Genomic DNA, 16,749 nt, shown 5'->3' with positions numbered 1-16,749 from the left:
TTTTTGCAGCCTACTAAAATTACCCTGCTGTGTATAGAATTAATTCTGCATCATGCTGTGATGGGAGCCATTCAGGCAAAGTGGAATATCACTTTTTCATCCTTGCAAGCCTCAGTTTAGGAAATGACTCAAGTTTAATAATTCTGATTTTAAATATCTTATTGCCTGTAGGATAGGCTTAGGAGAATTATTGAATGGGTACTTCAACACATATGCCATAATAAATTAATACCATGCTTGTATTTATAGAACTGCAGTATTTTCATTACACTGAAATTGTATTCTATGGCTCAAGGAGTAGAATCAGATAAAACACTTTTGCTTAAACTCAGTGTATCACCTTCTCGTTTTTCCCAAAAATGTAAATTATGTGTAACAAACCCAGATTGGTTTCTTTAAAGAGAGAAGAAATCTGTTTTGGGGATGAGGGTTGTTACCGTTTCTGAATTTTCTGAAGAACATTATCTTACCTATTGATATGATGCATTTTTAGCACACATTTGTAGTCCTTAATCATGAATATAACCTAAGTAATTTCATCTGAATTTTGTAACTGTTTTTCTCTATCAAACCTTTGATATCAAGGGAAAAAGTGAAATATAATGATCACTGCATTATCTCTATTTAATGCAGGGAAAAATAATGATTTTGAAATTGTGTGGAAGTAAAGTAAATGTAGAGTAACATACTTATTCTGGTATCCATATTGATCCTTACAGTATTTCCATTTAAGTGTAATCTTACATTTAAGTCTCTATGTTTCCTGTATGTTCATCTCTGTGAATCTTAGAGGAATGCAATTCTTTTGGTACAAAAGAAGTTAATCAGAATCTGGCCCTCAGAGAGGAGCAGATTATTTTTTTCTCGAGGCTGAATCTGTACATTAGGATTACAATGTAAGACTTTATACCGTTTCTTTAAGAGAAGCACAAGACTAGTGACTGAAGAAGCAGGAAATTACCTTCTCCCAGCTTCAGTGACCCTCAACTTCCAGATTACTTTGGGACCAAAGCAGACTTTGGGTAACTCTAAGCTTTTCTCCATTACCAATGTCCAAGCTAGAATTCAATGCTGGTGTACTCCTACAGTATGCCATGATATATAGGTTACGTAAGTACCAAGATTTATTTTTTTCCTAGATAGATTCTAGAGAGTCTAATGGGAAAATATATATACATAACGTTTTTAAAATTAGAAATGTACTTTTATCAAAATCACAAAGTTCTGTAAAGCCATTTTCAGCCGTTCTTTTTTACCTGTTTGATTTTTCATCAGAGTTCTTGGAGAAGGGACAAGAGAGGGATAAAAAAGCCAAACCAGTAGAACATTCTTGGTGACACGTGCCTAGGACTCCTCTCTGTCTAAACAGAGTCTTGAATCTGGATCTCTCGTCCAAGATGCCTTGCTAATGAGCTATCTTTTTCATTGCTAGATACATTTTCCTTCTGAAGAAAAAATAATGAAATATTTTATTTTCCTTTACCTTAGAATAAAAGCTAATGTTGCTAATGTAGGCAAAATTCTTATTTTCTGACACACTACATTTTTTCCAGTACTTCCACAGCTGTTTTATGCTGCTCTGCCTTTAAAGCCATGTAAAATTGCCATAGTGATTCTGAGAATCTCTTCCTAAATTTCATATTGATTAGCTTGCTAAATTAAGAGCTTATTTTGCTATGTTTTTATCTACCAAAATTCAAAGTTATTAATGATAATAAACTGTTAAGGGTGCTTGTAAGATTTTACATTTAAAATTCGTCAAAGAACAACTAACAGAGAATGATCTTACATAATGTTGAAGACAAAATGTTTTTGGGTTTCAAACAAAAAAGATAAATATATATTTTTATGTAACTTTACATGTTCTTTATCTGGCAAAAGCATATTTTTGAAAGAGGATCGATCTAACTTGATCTTACTTGATCGATCTAACACTGTGATATGTTTAGTGACCTTTTTCAAGAATAGAACTAATATTAGTTGTAAGTGCAAAATTACTTCTACATACTGTTTTTTTTTTAATGATAAAGTATTAAAGAAAAAGAAAAGGAAGTTCAGAGGCCAGATTATTTCAACAGCTCTAGATACCATTGTACTAAACTCATGTTCGTAATATCAGTCACATGCATGTTGACTTTCAGAAACGATTTTCAGACCATCAGAGTGTTCCAGGGAGGGAATTTCTCACTGGATATAAAGAGAAAAGTTCTTCCTGTGAGGATAGTGAAGCGCAGGGACAGGTTGCCAGGAAAGGCTGTGTGATCTCCTCCCTCGGAGATATGGAAAATGCAGCTGGGCACAGCCCTGGGCAACCTGAGCTCACCTGGAAGTTAGGCCTGCTCTGGTGTGTACTAGATGACCTCCAGTGGTCTCTCTCAACTTAAATTATTGTATGAGCCGGTGAACTCATGTAGATAGTCCTCAGAGCGCAAAGCCTGACTGGATAGTGTTGGAGGACTGTATAAGATGGTGGGAGGCAAACCTGGTACAGTCTGGTTCATCCTGCATCCTTGGGAGTGACTGCTGGCCACGTGCCTTACCCCAGCTGTGTCTGAGTACAGTCCTGCGGAGTAGTCATTGAGACAGGTTAAAACTGTTCTGGGGAACAATTGCTAACAATTAAGAGGGGTAGAAAATCAGTAGCGCAGTGCTCAGGCTCTCTCTGCACTGGTTTTGTATAGAAATACAAGCGTAGCCTGCGTTTTACTTGTGTTTTGTCACTCTGAGGCAGTGGTCTAGCTTTTGTATTTTGATAATGGTGAGGTACTTGTAGTCTGAAGCTGTTACTTTGTGAAAAAATTGCAACGGATGTTTGGAGTATCAGGTCTATATCACAAAAGAAAATAATACTGTTATTATCACTGTTTGTATCCGTTATAAAGAAAGCAGATGGAAGTGTATTTTCAGTTCCAAAGCCTTAGGCTTTGACAGGGTTTTAATGATATTTTATGACCTTACATTGTTTTTAGTATGTGTACAGAATATGAAATTTTTTGATTCCTTACCGTATTAGAATGCTTTTGTGGTGAAAGAATAAATGTCTTATGCGACAAGTAGACAGTGATACAGTGAAAAACTGGAGAAAACTTTCTAATTTGATAAGTTGTCTTTTTATAAATCTAAAATAGCATCTAATTTAATTTGGCATGGTATAATGGAAAAAAGCAGAATATTGGAAACGATGAGAAAGTCTTGAAGAATGGAATGTTTCTCTATGAAATTTCACTTTGAGTTTTGGGGGTTTAAAACACTTATTTTCCAAAAAATTCCCCCTTACTTCTGAATTTGCAAGCCTTATCTGTGATCTGTTTTTCCTGAGGGCTTTATTTGTTCAGTTCCCTCTTAATTGTATTTTATGTGGGAGTTTTCTGAATTTATAATGACATGCATAAACTTCCTTTACAAGAAAAAGGTAGAAGGACCGCAGCAAGGAAGCAGAAAGAGAAAGGGCCTGACATTCTGGGTTGCATGTAACATTTGTAACTTGGATCTCTTACGGCTATCCTTACAGCTTCACGCAGCTATCACATATGGACTTTGAACTGTTTATAGGTCTGGCGTGTACAGTAACCTTAGGAAGTCATCTGCTTCTAACTTAGTGCTGCCTAAACTGAGTTCTAAACAACTTACTGTCTGAAGACTTTAAAATTATGGTTTTCTAGGAGCATAGTTTAAAATAGTTTAAATAGGGTTGACGTTTTAGAATTCACACATCTAAAACATAATAATAGGCCAACACCACATTACCAACATAAAAAAGCTGTTTACTCGGCAGAAGGACATCTTTGTTAGGTCGTGTGATGAAAGGCTCATCTCCACGCACAGGAGCACAGAGGCCCAGTGGCAGGCGAGGAAACCCCAGTCACCCAGACAGAGACACCAGCCCTGGCCCCGACCTATCTGGGGCTGTCCCAGGAGCCACCAGCCCTATGGGCTGAGGTGACACCCATCACCATGAGTCAACAGGAGCAGCTCTCTACAGCACCTTACAGACCAAGAGGGATTGTCTAAGGTTATGGGACACATCATAGGATTCAGGGGAACAGCTTTTGGGGATTGCACAAGACTTATTGTGGGATATCTAGTGGAGGAACCAAAGGTAGGTGAAGGAAGGCAGCAAGGTGGTTTGGGGAGAAACAAATATGGGACAGTGGAGGGACAAGGGCCTAAAAGGGGCCAATCACATGTAAACAAGTTGCTTGTATGGCCGTGCTCTGTGCCTGATCAATGCTGTCTGTCCTGTCCTCTGATTAAACTCCATTTCTAACTATTTTCTGGGTGAGGGGGCTCTTTTTGATGTGTGCATGTGCGTGTGTGTGTGTGTGTGGAGGTCGAAGTGGCAGCAACTAGAATGGGACCACAGCCAGTGGGCTGATGTGCCTGGGGTGCCAACAACGGGACTAGCCAGTGAGCAGGGTAAGAAGCTTGGGAGGCATCAGTGGCCATAAGCCTGGGCTGGATGCTAGAAGGACTAGAGAGTTTGACAGTTGGCTACTGGAGATGGAGGTTCAGAGCAAATACTGGAGAGAGCATAATGCCTGTGGGTGAACTGAGAGGCCCCTATTTGCATGTTTGTGTCTTTGGGCAGGAGGCAAGGGGAGACCAGCGAGTCCGGGTGCCAGTGTCTAAGGCCAGTAACTGGGGCTTCCATAGCGCATATGGGTGGGTGTTGGTGTGTATGGGGTGTGGGAAGGAACTGGAAGGCCAGGGGGTCCGGGGCCACTGGCTGCATACACTGAGTGTCTTAAGACCCATTACTGGATGATCCACAGGGCACTGGTGTGTGTAGGGGGGGTGTGTCTCTCTGTCTGTCTGTGAGTGAGGGGGTCTGTCCAGGTTGCAGGCAGCTGGGGAGATCAGAGATCCAGAGGCAGCTGCTGGATAGACTGAGTATTTAAGGCCAGCTGTTGGAGGGATCTGTTTTGTGTGTGTGTGTGTGGCTGTGTGTATACATACACACACACATACACACACACACACACACACACACATATATATATATATATATGTATGTATGTGTGTGTGTATGTATATATATTTCCCACTAATGGACCTTCATCGTGATCAGCCAGAGGAGGGAAGAGGATGAGGCTGTTGGTACCATTTGCGTTTGAGTGCTGAGTGTTTCTGTGTTGATCTATGTAGCCAGATGTATATATGCATATATGTGTATTTTATGTGTATGTGTGCCTACTGGGAAACACAGTCAGCCTCGCTACTGGTTGGATCTGGGAACAGGGAGCTGTGGCAGCCTTGCCTCTATCAGGCTATCGGATTTGGCAACCCCGAGCAATCTTCAGTTTTTCAGGTGATTGTGTTAGGATGTATATTTTCCTCAGAAGAAAGAACTGTACAACTTCCTGGTGTAGAAATTTATTACAACTATGTTACTATGACTGTGTATGTCACAACTACTGTCCATGCCTAACAAACTGGAAGATTTGAATTTGAATGGTTTTCTAGTAAATGTTTTGTATTTGTGTTTATTAATTTTAGTATTGTGAAAGCATTTCAGCTACAGCAGTCTGTGCTGGATTCTTGTTTACTTTCCTCCCCGATTTCAGCTAAACGTTGTGCTGAATTTGATAATTAGGTATATTTGGATCAAAATTGTTCATAACAGTCCTACACATACAGTCTTTGCTAACATAACTAGGATCTAGACATTGACTTCTCTCTGTCTCATTCATCAGCATTACCTCACACCCAGGTATCCCCTGTAAGCATCTGCGGTGCCAATTAGAGTAATACAAAGGCATTTCAGGACCCAGTGTCTCTGCTATACAGAGGAATTCATATTTGGTAGTAAAATTAAGTAAGAAATCAAGTTGTGCAACTTACCCATATAAGCATCATTATTTTTCATATAAATATCTTGCATTATTTTAGTTGAAATAGCTTTTTTTAGTGACACCGGTTTAAAATAATCATTTTTATTGATTTGAATGATCCACTGCTGATATGCAGATCGGTTCATATTAGAGTGCTAACTGAAACTGCAGCGTCTCTTTGCTTCGTGCTGAGAGGCTCCAATATCATTTAAATGAACTTATAGGGCTGTGTAAGCATCTTACATAAACTGAATGCTTCTACCCTGATACTAGGAATGCTTCACAATATCCTCCAAACTCCACAACTAAGACACCACGGCTGATGCCTAGCTTCTTATAATGGTCCAAAAGTAAATGTAACCTCAACTATCACAGTGTTTACATAGGGGCTCTGAAACAGCTGTTACTCAATAACTAAATCTTATAAAAACATTGAGGGCAGTTGGATGATTCATGAAATTTTACTAATGACAAATTCTGTTTAAGTTAGACAAGCAGGAATCTGTAGAGAATGTTCAAAATCTCACTTGCACTTGCATTGCAGACCATTTGTTTACGCTACTGGTAAAGACTCCAAATTAGTTATATTTTATTGGTTTCTACTTAGTATCAAGGGAAGGTCACACTGGAGAATCATTCTAAAAGTTGAATTCTTTTTATTAGTGATACGTGTTACTAACATTGTATGTGATTCCATTAAACTTAAAACATATTTCTTTACCTTGTGCATGGGTTTTTACTTTTTATCTTGAAGTTGTAAGAGCCATATTTCATGTTCAGGTTTTCATATGTTTACTTTCCTTTGAGAATTTTGGAAATACTGCAATGGAAGTTCTCTCTCTAGCACGTATCATTGCCAGAGGCTACAATTTACTGTCTAGAGAATCAATCACAGGAAGTTTGAGCTCAAAATCTGAGAGAGTCTTACCTTTTTCTAATTCCACCCGATGCTTTTCAGTGCACTCTTCCTTTCCTGAAAAGGCAGAAACATACTCCTCCTGAAAATATTGCCACAAACACTTGCTTGAGAGTGTCATCTGCTAGCTTGCAGCTGACATCAGTGTAAATATTGTAATGTCCTTTAATTTAGATTTTGAGTAACTATTAAATTTACTATGCCTAAAGTTTTCTCACTTTTAGGATAAACAATTCTTTTTTTTCTTTTGTGTTCAAAATATTTATGAACTATTACTGTGTTGCTCAGAGTTATTGAAAAGACGGGAGAGGCTGTCAGATAGATGGTCAGAGTGATGTAGCAGGTGATCTGTCAGCTATTTCTTGTAATTTTCTAATGGCCCTGTTCTGGTAGAATTGGAAGATTTTATGAGGCCATTGGTACAACTGAAACCTTGTAATTTGGGCCTTGTTATCCACTAGCATGCAAACTACACAGAAGGGCCCTTGCTAATCAAAAGTGTGCCAAGAGGAGGCAAAATGGTGCAAATACATAGGAAGGATAAGATCAAAATAGCAGTATTGCTGCAGAGCAAAAGTCTATATAACCTAGTACAATGTTTGTTGTGGTAACTGATGGCTTGCTAGGCCACCCTGTCACTTCAATATCCTGATGCAACTTTTGCCATCAGCTCCCAGGAGATTTTGTTGTGTGCCTGCGGAAGCAGGGGTTTGAAGGGCGGAAGAGGGATCACACTGCTGCTCATATCGATGCTACCTGTTCTGCCACTGTGCTTTCTTTGCTGGTTACCTACTGCTACTGTCTCCTCCAGCAGCATCAGTTATATATTTAAAAAGGACAGGCAAAAGAGGCAGAAGAGCAAGAGCAAGGGCGTTGCCTAATGTTCTAAGCTTGTTTTCCCCTCTCCTATGAGAGGGACCATGTAGTGGAGATTCATTTCAGAAACAGGGAAGAAACCCTTTCTTGGTAGTTGTGCTGTTGTTTGTTTCTGTGTTGGTGGTTGCTGTTCTGGACAACTGCTATGGACAACCTATGTTGTCCACCTACTCGTTATCCTTAAGAGAAAGTCGACACATGGTTCTGTAACTATGCTAGTTGTCAGCTGGCAAGTTCACAGACCGTGTATCATCTTGGCTCCTGAACCAGGACTATGCAATATGATACCTGCATTCCTGTTGTCAGTAGACCCTTTTTTTCTAACCTTTCATCTGTAATATACGGAGGTATATTTTTAAATTTACAGCATAATGCCTGGTGAAGCATTATATTTGTTTGTGCTCCCTGGTTTAAAGTCCTGATGTGAAAGAGGCGAGATGTACACTGTCGTATAGTCTGTTATTGTCTTTCTCCAGGGTGCAAAATTGCTGTCTGCTCGCCATTGCCAGGTTTTGCTTTTACCTTCTATGGGAAGTTGTAACAGGTTCCTAATGTTTATATTTATTGAACCTGCTTTTCCATACTTCCAGATGTTCACATCTTTTCAGATGTACTGAGGATGATAAAGAGTCTGTATTTTTCTGTTTCCTGGAGGTCTAAAGTCTATTACAAAAGGGAATGATTTGGGTGTGAGAAAAGAGTTCCATTTTAAGCAGCTGTAAAAAGTCCGTTTCTCTAAAATAGGATTACTCCTATGAAGAGATATTTCTCTCTGTGTCTTCTTACTTTTCACAGGAGATACATGAAGCATTCATTTTGAGTTCCTCCTTTGTAAACAGGGAGAGCTAATATCCTGTCCAAACAAAATGTAGAAAATTGCATGCATGATGAAACGTGTTTAACTTTAGGGAGAGGGAATGAATATGATTTCACCCTTAAGCTACAAATACATTACTGTAATTTTTAGCTCAGCTGGGATGAGAGCCAGGACACTGACTCAGAAGATTTATGCACTAGCCTCCTTTTAAAGACTCGTCCCCTGAGGACTAGTCCACATGTTAGCAATACTTAACAGATCAGTCTTTAATGCTGTGGATTTAAGCAGTAACTTCATTGCCTTTAATTGTGCTAATAGGCGTCCTTTTTTTAGATAATGCTTTACTTATTGGTACCTGTGGTTCTACAAGGAAGAGTTATTGGGACACTGAATCTTACATCCTGCTTTCCCCTTAAATTTTGACCGGGAACTGAAATGAAGATTTAGAATTAATATCAATCTGAACTCAGTACGGATGCCCTATTCTTACTCATCTCTGCTTCTTTATCTACACTTCAATTTCCAGTTTATTTTTCCATATCACAAGCCATTTTGGGTACTGGTATTATTGAGGATGGTACTTTCAGAAGTGCAGTTAAAGGGTGGTAGTGAAACATTGCAATGGCAGTGAAAACAAGGGAGGGGAACATTGAGATACTTTTCCAGGAGCTGTGCTGCCTCCTAGTTTGATAATGTTAAGATGCCTGCTTATGGATGGAGAAGAGTAGTTATGTATTTATTGAATGACTTAACTTCTCGTGTCTCTGTTCTGTGAGTTTTTTAGAAATATCTCATAGTAGTAATGCTACTGCTTTAATATTAAATTTTAATGAGTTCACATTTTTCCCCCTCTTATACTTAGAAATTACATTTAATTTGGACTGGAGGAGGGGAAAAGACCAGTGATAATAGACTTCTGAAAAGGGAAGTAGACGTATAGTACTGATTGGGGATATTGTATCCTTCAGCAGGTACATCTAAACACTGATTTTTACAGTGCATAATCACAAACCCTGTGATTTAAAAACATAGCTACTGTCAAAATATAATTTATGCATAGTACGCATTAAATCAGTAAGTGTGCATGCATCTGGCTTCCCATCAGTCTTGATATTTTTGAACAGTGCACACATTTTCAGTTATGGTGTGACTAAAAGTGGCTGAAAACATATTGTTTTATCATAAGCTATAGTCATAAGCTAGTCCAGAGCTGGTGCTTTTCCAAAGTTGGTATGTAAAGACAATGCTTTTCAGGAAATATCGTCCAGCAAAAATGATCCAACTGCAGTTGAAATACTTTCTAAAAAAAGATGAGCAGAAACTTTGTAAAATTAACACAAGCTCCATATCAGTTGACCATCTACTTAAACAAACAAACAAAAGACATTTGTGAAAGAATTTTGAACCAGTTTTAAAATATGGTATGAATAAACATGGCACTACCAGGGACCTCTGTAATTCAATTCTTATCTGAGTAGGAAGGGAGAGAGAAACTACCTTCCCAAACCATCCGCAAACCTAGGAACGTGATCTGCCTGGGAAATTTGAGCTTTATCAGCTTTACGTCAGAATTTGTCCTTGTCTTCCTGTTTGCAGTAGTCACAGTCTCAAGGTTGGAGACCGCGTGAATGGAGCACAAAGCTTGGCAATGAGATTTCCCCGTGTCCCCTACATGATGGGCCCATTTCCCAGACTGCATTTTTCTGGCACTGCAGCACTCCCATTCCCTCGCTAAATTTGTCAAGCCCAACAGCAAGTGGTACCGTAAACTTTTACTGGTCTGTAAGATTAGAGATGGTCTCTGATGAAACATGGTAATCAGCAAAGTTAGCTCATGTCTTTATAACTATCTGTATAAATTGGACTTTAGCAGGTTAGGTAGGAGCTGAAACACAGCCTCTACATTTTTATTACAAATGCGGAGGGTAGTGTGCTGTTCCTGAGTCTAGGCGACTGTACTTATTAATTTCTTTATTTAGAAAAGTCCAACCTGTGTAATACCCTCCAGAATGTACATGCATCTGCTTCACTGAAAGGGTTAGAGAGCTGCTTTATAAACACTGCTTAGAAGCTGTAATTTACCATCATATTTATCAATTTAAAAATTAGGAGAGGTTATAACCAGACGCCGCGGCAGAGCTGAGCTCCAGCCCCGCCACGGCCGGCCGCAGCACCCCGCAGTGCCCACTGCAGCCCCACGGTGGTGCCTGACAGCCCTGCGGGGCTGAGCCTGCCCCGGCTGTCCCCAGAGCCCTGCAGCCTCCGGGCAGGAGACAGGCCCTGGCAGCCAGGCCCGGCCGGCCCTGCCTTGCCCTGCCCTGCCCTGCCCTGCCCTGCCAGCGGCCCCCTGCTGCCACCGGCCCTGCCTGGGCAGCCACCCTGTTACAAGCAGCGCTGTCAGCAAAGGTGTGTAAAACAGATGCTTTTCTTCACATTTTGAGATCCATGAGCATCCCTCAGGCAAAAAAAGAGTTACAAATTCCCAGCCGGTCCCTACCTTATGCAGTGTTTTAAGCACTAGATAAAACCTCACACTAGAAGAGGAAGAAGGAGGGCTCTGTCTGTTCACTCTCCGTTGCACAGGAGTGCAGCCCAGTCTGCAGTCTTAATTTCACTTGAGCAAAATTCCACTAAGATCTTCAAGGAAGGTCTTTGCTTTCTTTTTATATAGCTTTGTTTTTTCTCGGGGTACACAGTTCAGGATTAAAGAACAAAACTTTTAGCAGTGTTTGTGGTTACGATTACAGTATTAAAACATCCCAAACATTCTCTTCCTCTTACTTTTTCCTTGGGTGTTCAATTAAATTCTCAGTGTTTCTATAACATATTATTTTCAGATCATGCTTAGGATGTTTACAAGGAAAAATTCAATTACCTCTGTAACACTAAGGAAACTTTAAAAGTAGAAACCTTCCTGGAATTTAGTAAACGACTTGCAATCCTAGAAGCAGATACAGCCATCAAGAGAGTAGTCCTAAGGGATGAGGGTAGATGAAATGAGGTTTTGCTCTCTCTCACGCTGCTCTTTCAAGAAATACGTTTTAGATCGATAGATTGCATCTAAAAGTATTCAGGCAGAAAATGCAACAGTTCCATATATCTGACTACCTTGTGAGTTAGGCCAGAGGCTTCACTTTACTTGAATGGAAGACGAAAACAAAACGAGAGACTTAGCTGCTAAGACTGTTTCTTATTGAGGAATATCTCTTTATGGTGAGGTGTTCTGTATCTTCCTGTTGTCAACATAAAATGGCAAGGACTGGTAGCGCATTGCATATGCTTTCGCTTGAATGCAGTTGACAAGTCTCAGCTTTAATGCATTTGTAATCACTTCTGATGAAAAGTTAATATCGCAGTGAAATGGATTGTTGACCTGAGCCATACTGTTGTGTAAAAGTAACTGGAACACTGAAAAGAATACAGGAGTATGTTTACTTGCCTAATTTTTTGGATTTAGGCTTAAATATGGTTTCTTTCTGTATTTTGTGGAGAAAGCCTTCATTTTCAAAATGGACACCTTTATAGTAACTATCTCGCTTACTCTGTACTTTGGAAAAAAACATGCTTTAAAATAGAAAAAGCAGAGGAACTTCAACCTGTAGTTTTTACACAGAAGCTTGTACTCACATATAATGGCTCTTCTGGATATTTCTTATAAGCCCTCATTTAATTGAACAGGTTTGATTTTGGTTCAGGCATGAGGGGAATCCCTCAGAGGGATTCTTGATGGCATGGACAATATATGACAAGAATTGCATCTTCTGAGGCTGAAACAGTTGTATAAAGAACAGTATCATCGTCAGTGACTTAAAATTTTCCTTCCTGCATCAAATTTGTGTAGTATAGGAGTCCTAGAACGCTCTGGAAAAACAACAGTTGCAAAGTGTGCTATAATAATATAAAAAACTATAGTACATTACAAAATGCTATAAGGTGTATGAGCAAATAATGTAATCACTGTAATGATAAATAATTAAATATATAATATAAAAAACTCATACAAACTATCACAAAAGATGAAAGAAGGTTAAAAACAATTATGAGAAAAATACATATTTTTTTCTGAACACTTGATGGGTGGCACACTAGAAAAATGTATTTGCTAATACTTTTATTTAACAACTTTTTACATGAAATCATTTAAAACATTCAATTCATAATCAACATGTATATATGTTTATTTTATTTTGATACACTGTTTCATTGTTCAACTAATACTGTATTAAGTCAGGAAACCAGGAGCAAATCCGATGTAATATGAAGTGTGTGTGTGTAGTACAATTGAATTTGGCTTATGTCACTGTTTTGAAAATGCTGTTTCTTGACCTGATATTGCAGATATTCATCATTTTTGTAAAATTTTTGTAAAAGTCCACTATTCTTGAGATGGAATCTTGGTTTCTTTCAGTCTTATTTCCATGATAGAGATCTTTGAAATAGATTTTTATACCTGCAATGCTACAAAATGGTACAAGTTAATTTAAACACAGATGATTAGACTGCCTTTCTGGTGCAGCTTTTAACAGTGCTGGGTTTTTTTATAGAAATAGTATATAAATATGTGATAGTTACCATCGCTGCACTTCTCTCAAGATGTATTGTTCTTCAGAGATATGAGGAACATTTCTTGTTTCTCCTAGGACTGACATACAGGGCTAGTAATTTCTTACAGGCCTATATGTCACATGCCCATTATCACCTGTCTTCTATTGAACCAAACAAACATTAAGACAATTGGAACTGGTCACTGACTGTATTTGTCTTGATCAGCTAACTATGCAAGAGGTGAAGGACATACATCTTTCATTTGAATGTGGTTTAATCCTACTCTGGAAGAATTTTGTCCACTTTTTAATATAGACAGACACTCACTTACTAGAATTTTAGAATGCTCTAATCCCCATTGAAGTTGGTTATAAAATATCAATCACGTTTATTGAGCATTGTATTAGGCTATTTATTAAAAAAACAATAAGTACTTCTTTTTCATCTTCATTACTTTTGCATTAATTAATACAACTAACAGTTGTTGGCAGATGACAGCCTCAATGTTGCTGTGTTTTTAGTGTTTTCTACTTTTGACTCTGAAGGTCTTTTCCTTCTGATGGGAATCCTCAGGGTGAAGGATCACCAGTCCTCATTTTTATGGTAGAATGGGTCTGCTCTCTAGCGGTGATCATTGTGATACCTGTGCAAAATTCTGCTGCCATCCAGTTTCATGGGAAGCATTCCTGCTCTTCCATTCCAAAGCAGTTTCATTTAGATTTAACTTTGTAAACACAGCAATACATACCTAACTATGTTCCTGTTCAGAAGGATGGCTTAGTAGACCATAGGTAATATATAATAGTAATATAATATAATACCACAGTAATATAATACCACGGTACAAATAGATTGTCATTGGCTAGTTTTGTGACTTAAAGATAACGCAAGTCAGTTCTGTAAAAACTGATCAAATTGTGTAAATTTCAAAGAGGTTTTCTTTCACTGCTCAGTTTGTATTTGCTTCTGAAGTCTGTTCTTTCATTACTGAATTAAAGATAACAGTGCAAGGTCTGACAGAACTGTTTTGTCTTTATATGAGTAAGTGAGCGTTTGGGTTTTTTGTTTTGAGGTGGCTTTTTATTCATTAGAGAAAGGAACAGGTAGAAAAAAATCAAGTCTATTTTGAGCCGAAAAAAGTTTTAAAAAAATCCGTAATTTTTCCAGCCTCTTAAAATATCACTACCTATCATTACCTATTTAAAATATCATCATGGACTGATTTTTATCGTCTTATAGATTTTATTTTAAAAATAATTGATTAGTGCTAAGGGTACTTAGAATAGCTCTCTTACAAGAAATGGAGCGACCCTTTTGTTATCATTGTTCTGAATCAAGATAAAACCAGTAGTAATGCTTTTAGTGAATATAAAAGTTTAATTAGGAAATAATGAAATGATGCACCTCTGCTTCAACATCAGGCCTGTGACTTGTAAGGATCACTATTCAGGATAGTTTTTACCATTTTTTAAGATAGTTTAGTGTAAGTTAAGGACTCCTTCCTTCTGGAAAAGTGAGGAGGGAAAGGTAAGGAAGGTTTTTTCCTGCGTACAAAAAACCCCACCACTAATTGCATCTGCAGAAACTGAGTTTATCCTCGAAGAATGATATCTACTGAAAATTCTCAACTAAATTCTTTCTTTTTTTATTTTTTGCTCTTTTTTTTTTTTTTTTAACTACTGGTCAGTTTAGAAAATCCATTCCATATGTATTGATAGTTCATGTTCCATGAGTCAGGAACTGTATATGAAGTAGTATGCTTTTTTTTTTTCCTAGTTTACCTGTTGGAAATGTAGGTCTAGTTCTGAGAACATAACATAAGAAGTAACATAGTTACTCCGTTTAAAAGTTAGAAATTGCAATTGTTAGGTGGTAGGTTAGACTGCTGTTAACTTTGTGAATTAATTATGCCCGGTAAAAATTATGCTAGCCTTTAAGAAAATACTCTTTTTCAGAAGTTTTAAATATATTCTGGGCAGAACTGATAGCAATGCCTGTAGTTGAGGTCGAATAGCAGCTTCCATTATAAGTTCCTATTTCAAGATACATATACACTTTGCTAGATTTTGTTACTTCAGCTCTAACGATCTAAATTATTTAACTGTTGTTATGACTGTATATTAGTTTCAGCAAAAGTAGTTTCTACGGTTGTGATCTGTGATGGAGATTGTTATCTTTCTTCTTATTGTTTCTCGCGTTTGTAACCATTTCTGTTTTGAAGCAAGAGGGTGACAATTCAGAGGAAGACATTTCTGGAGCTAGAGAGCTTTCACACTAGAAATACATGAACGTTTGGCAGATCTGTGAGCCTCTGAACGTTTTCATATGTCCAATAACATGTTAAAAGTGATTGTCACTGAATTCTCTGAGTAGACTCCAGCCATATCCAACGTGGCTAAATGTAAGCACTGAGCCATTGTGCTAAACCTATGGCAGGGAGTTGTAACAGTCCAGTCATTGTTGGTGCTTACGTGACCAGGAAGGAGGAAACCGTGAGTCCTAATTTTAGTTTTCTGCAGACACGTACTACTTTTGAACTCCAGAACTTCTTATTGAGCAGATCTCCAAATGGCTGTTCTTGGAGGCCATTACTGTCTTGGATGACGTGACTGAGAAGCTGCCGTAGGCCAGCTCTGGCAGTCTTTTGGAAGTATACCTAAGCAATTGACAGACTGCCCATGATGAATTTGTTGCTTGAAGTGTAAGCTGTTCAAGGGATCTCTCCACCACTGCCAAAGAGAAAAAATAGAAGGGACATTGGTTTAGTCCAGTTCTTTAAAAGAAAAAAGATCGATCTCTAAACTATTATTTATTTCTTGGTTTTGGTAGTGTCTTCTGTAATAATAGAACAGGTAGTTCTAAAGTGGATGTCTGTGGAAAGACCAGCTGTTTTCATTTAATACTTCATAAGTCTATGACACTTGATCATCAGTACATAGTGAACTTATATAATGAAATTTGAATCACAGTATACACTCTTTCCTCTGCCTTTATGTTCTTGGAAAGGTGAAGCTGAGTTGTCATTACATACCAGCAACACAAACTAGATAAACCTGATACACAGAGTGAAACTGTTCTTTCTTTAGAACCCCAATTTTAAAAGTATTTCTGTCATGTAAAAGAGAGTTTTGTTCATCTGCAGTTAAATGAAAGTAGCAGTTACCTGTGTGTATCTGAACTGGAGCTGCACTTGGGCATTCAAAAAAATTACTCATTTTTCATTGACAAAATGGATGATACTGTTATGAAGGCACAAAGGACAATCTCATATGGAAATTGTTTCTCCTCTTTATACTAGAGTCTTAAACCTTTATGAGAAATGCTTTCATTTGTAAAAAGAAATTTAAACTATGAGGAATAAATGCTTGAATTATTGATATATTGTGATATCTTGAATTCTAATTTTAACTCTCCTGCTTGTATCTCCAGTCATTCTATGCAATACAATGTAATGCAATTACAGTTTCCACTATGAATTCTCTTTCTGGAAGCACCCTCTAGATTTAGGTAATGAGTTATGGTTATATTCAACTGTGACAGAATAAATTAACAAATATACAGAACGGTAGTTCTTGATTATCAGTAGTACAGAATCGTAGGTCTTGGCTTTCATAATCCTGACCTTTCTGAGCTGATAGAGGTGGAAGTCAACTCCATTTCATTCTTGTCTGTATTAATGAATTTCTGCTACTCTGCAGTAAAGCCCTAGTCTTGTAGAAAGTTATACAGACACTTCGATTTAATACCAGCTTGAGTCTACCTTG

The 16,749-nt window shown here is 38.1% G+C and overlaps 1 protein-coding gene across 19 annotated transcripts in view; it reads left to right on the top strand.

Annotated features, from left to right (window-relative positions):
• The window catches only part of CDH18 (cadherin 18), a 562,593-nt gene that overhangs the window by 429,451 nt on the left and 116,393 nt on the right, over positions 1-16,749 (top strand). The gene's annotated exons all lie outside the window — the stretch shown is intronic.

This window comes from Struthio camelus, chromosome 2 (genome assembly GCF_040807025.1).
Source record: "Struthio camelus isolate bStrCam1 chromosome 2, bStrCam1.hap1, whole genome shotgun sequence".
NCBI classification, from domain to species: Eukaryota; Metazoa; Chordata; class Aves; order Struthioniformes; family Struthionidae; genus Struthio; species Struthio camelus.
The sequence above is the reverse complement of the archived record's forward strand: the minus strand, read 5'-3'. Positions and strand labels throughout refer to the sequence as shown.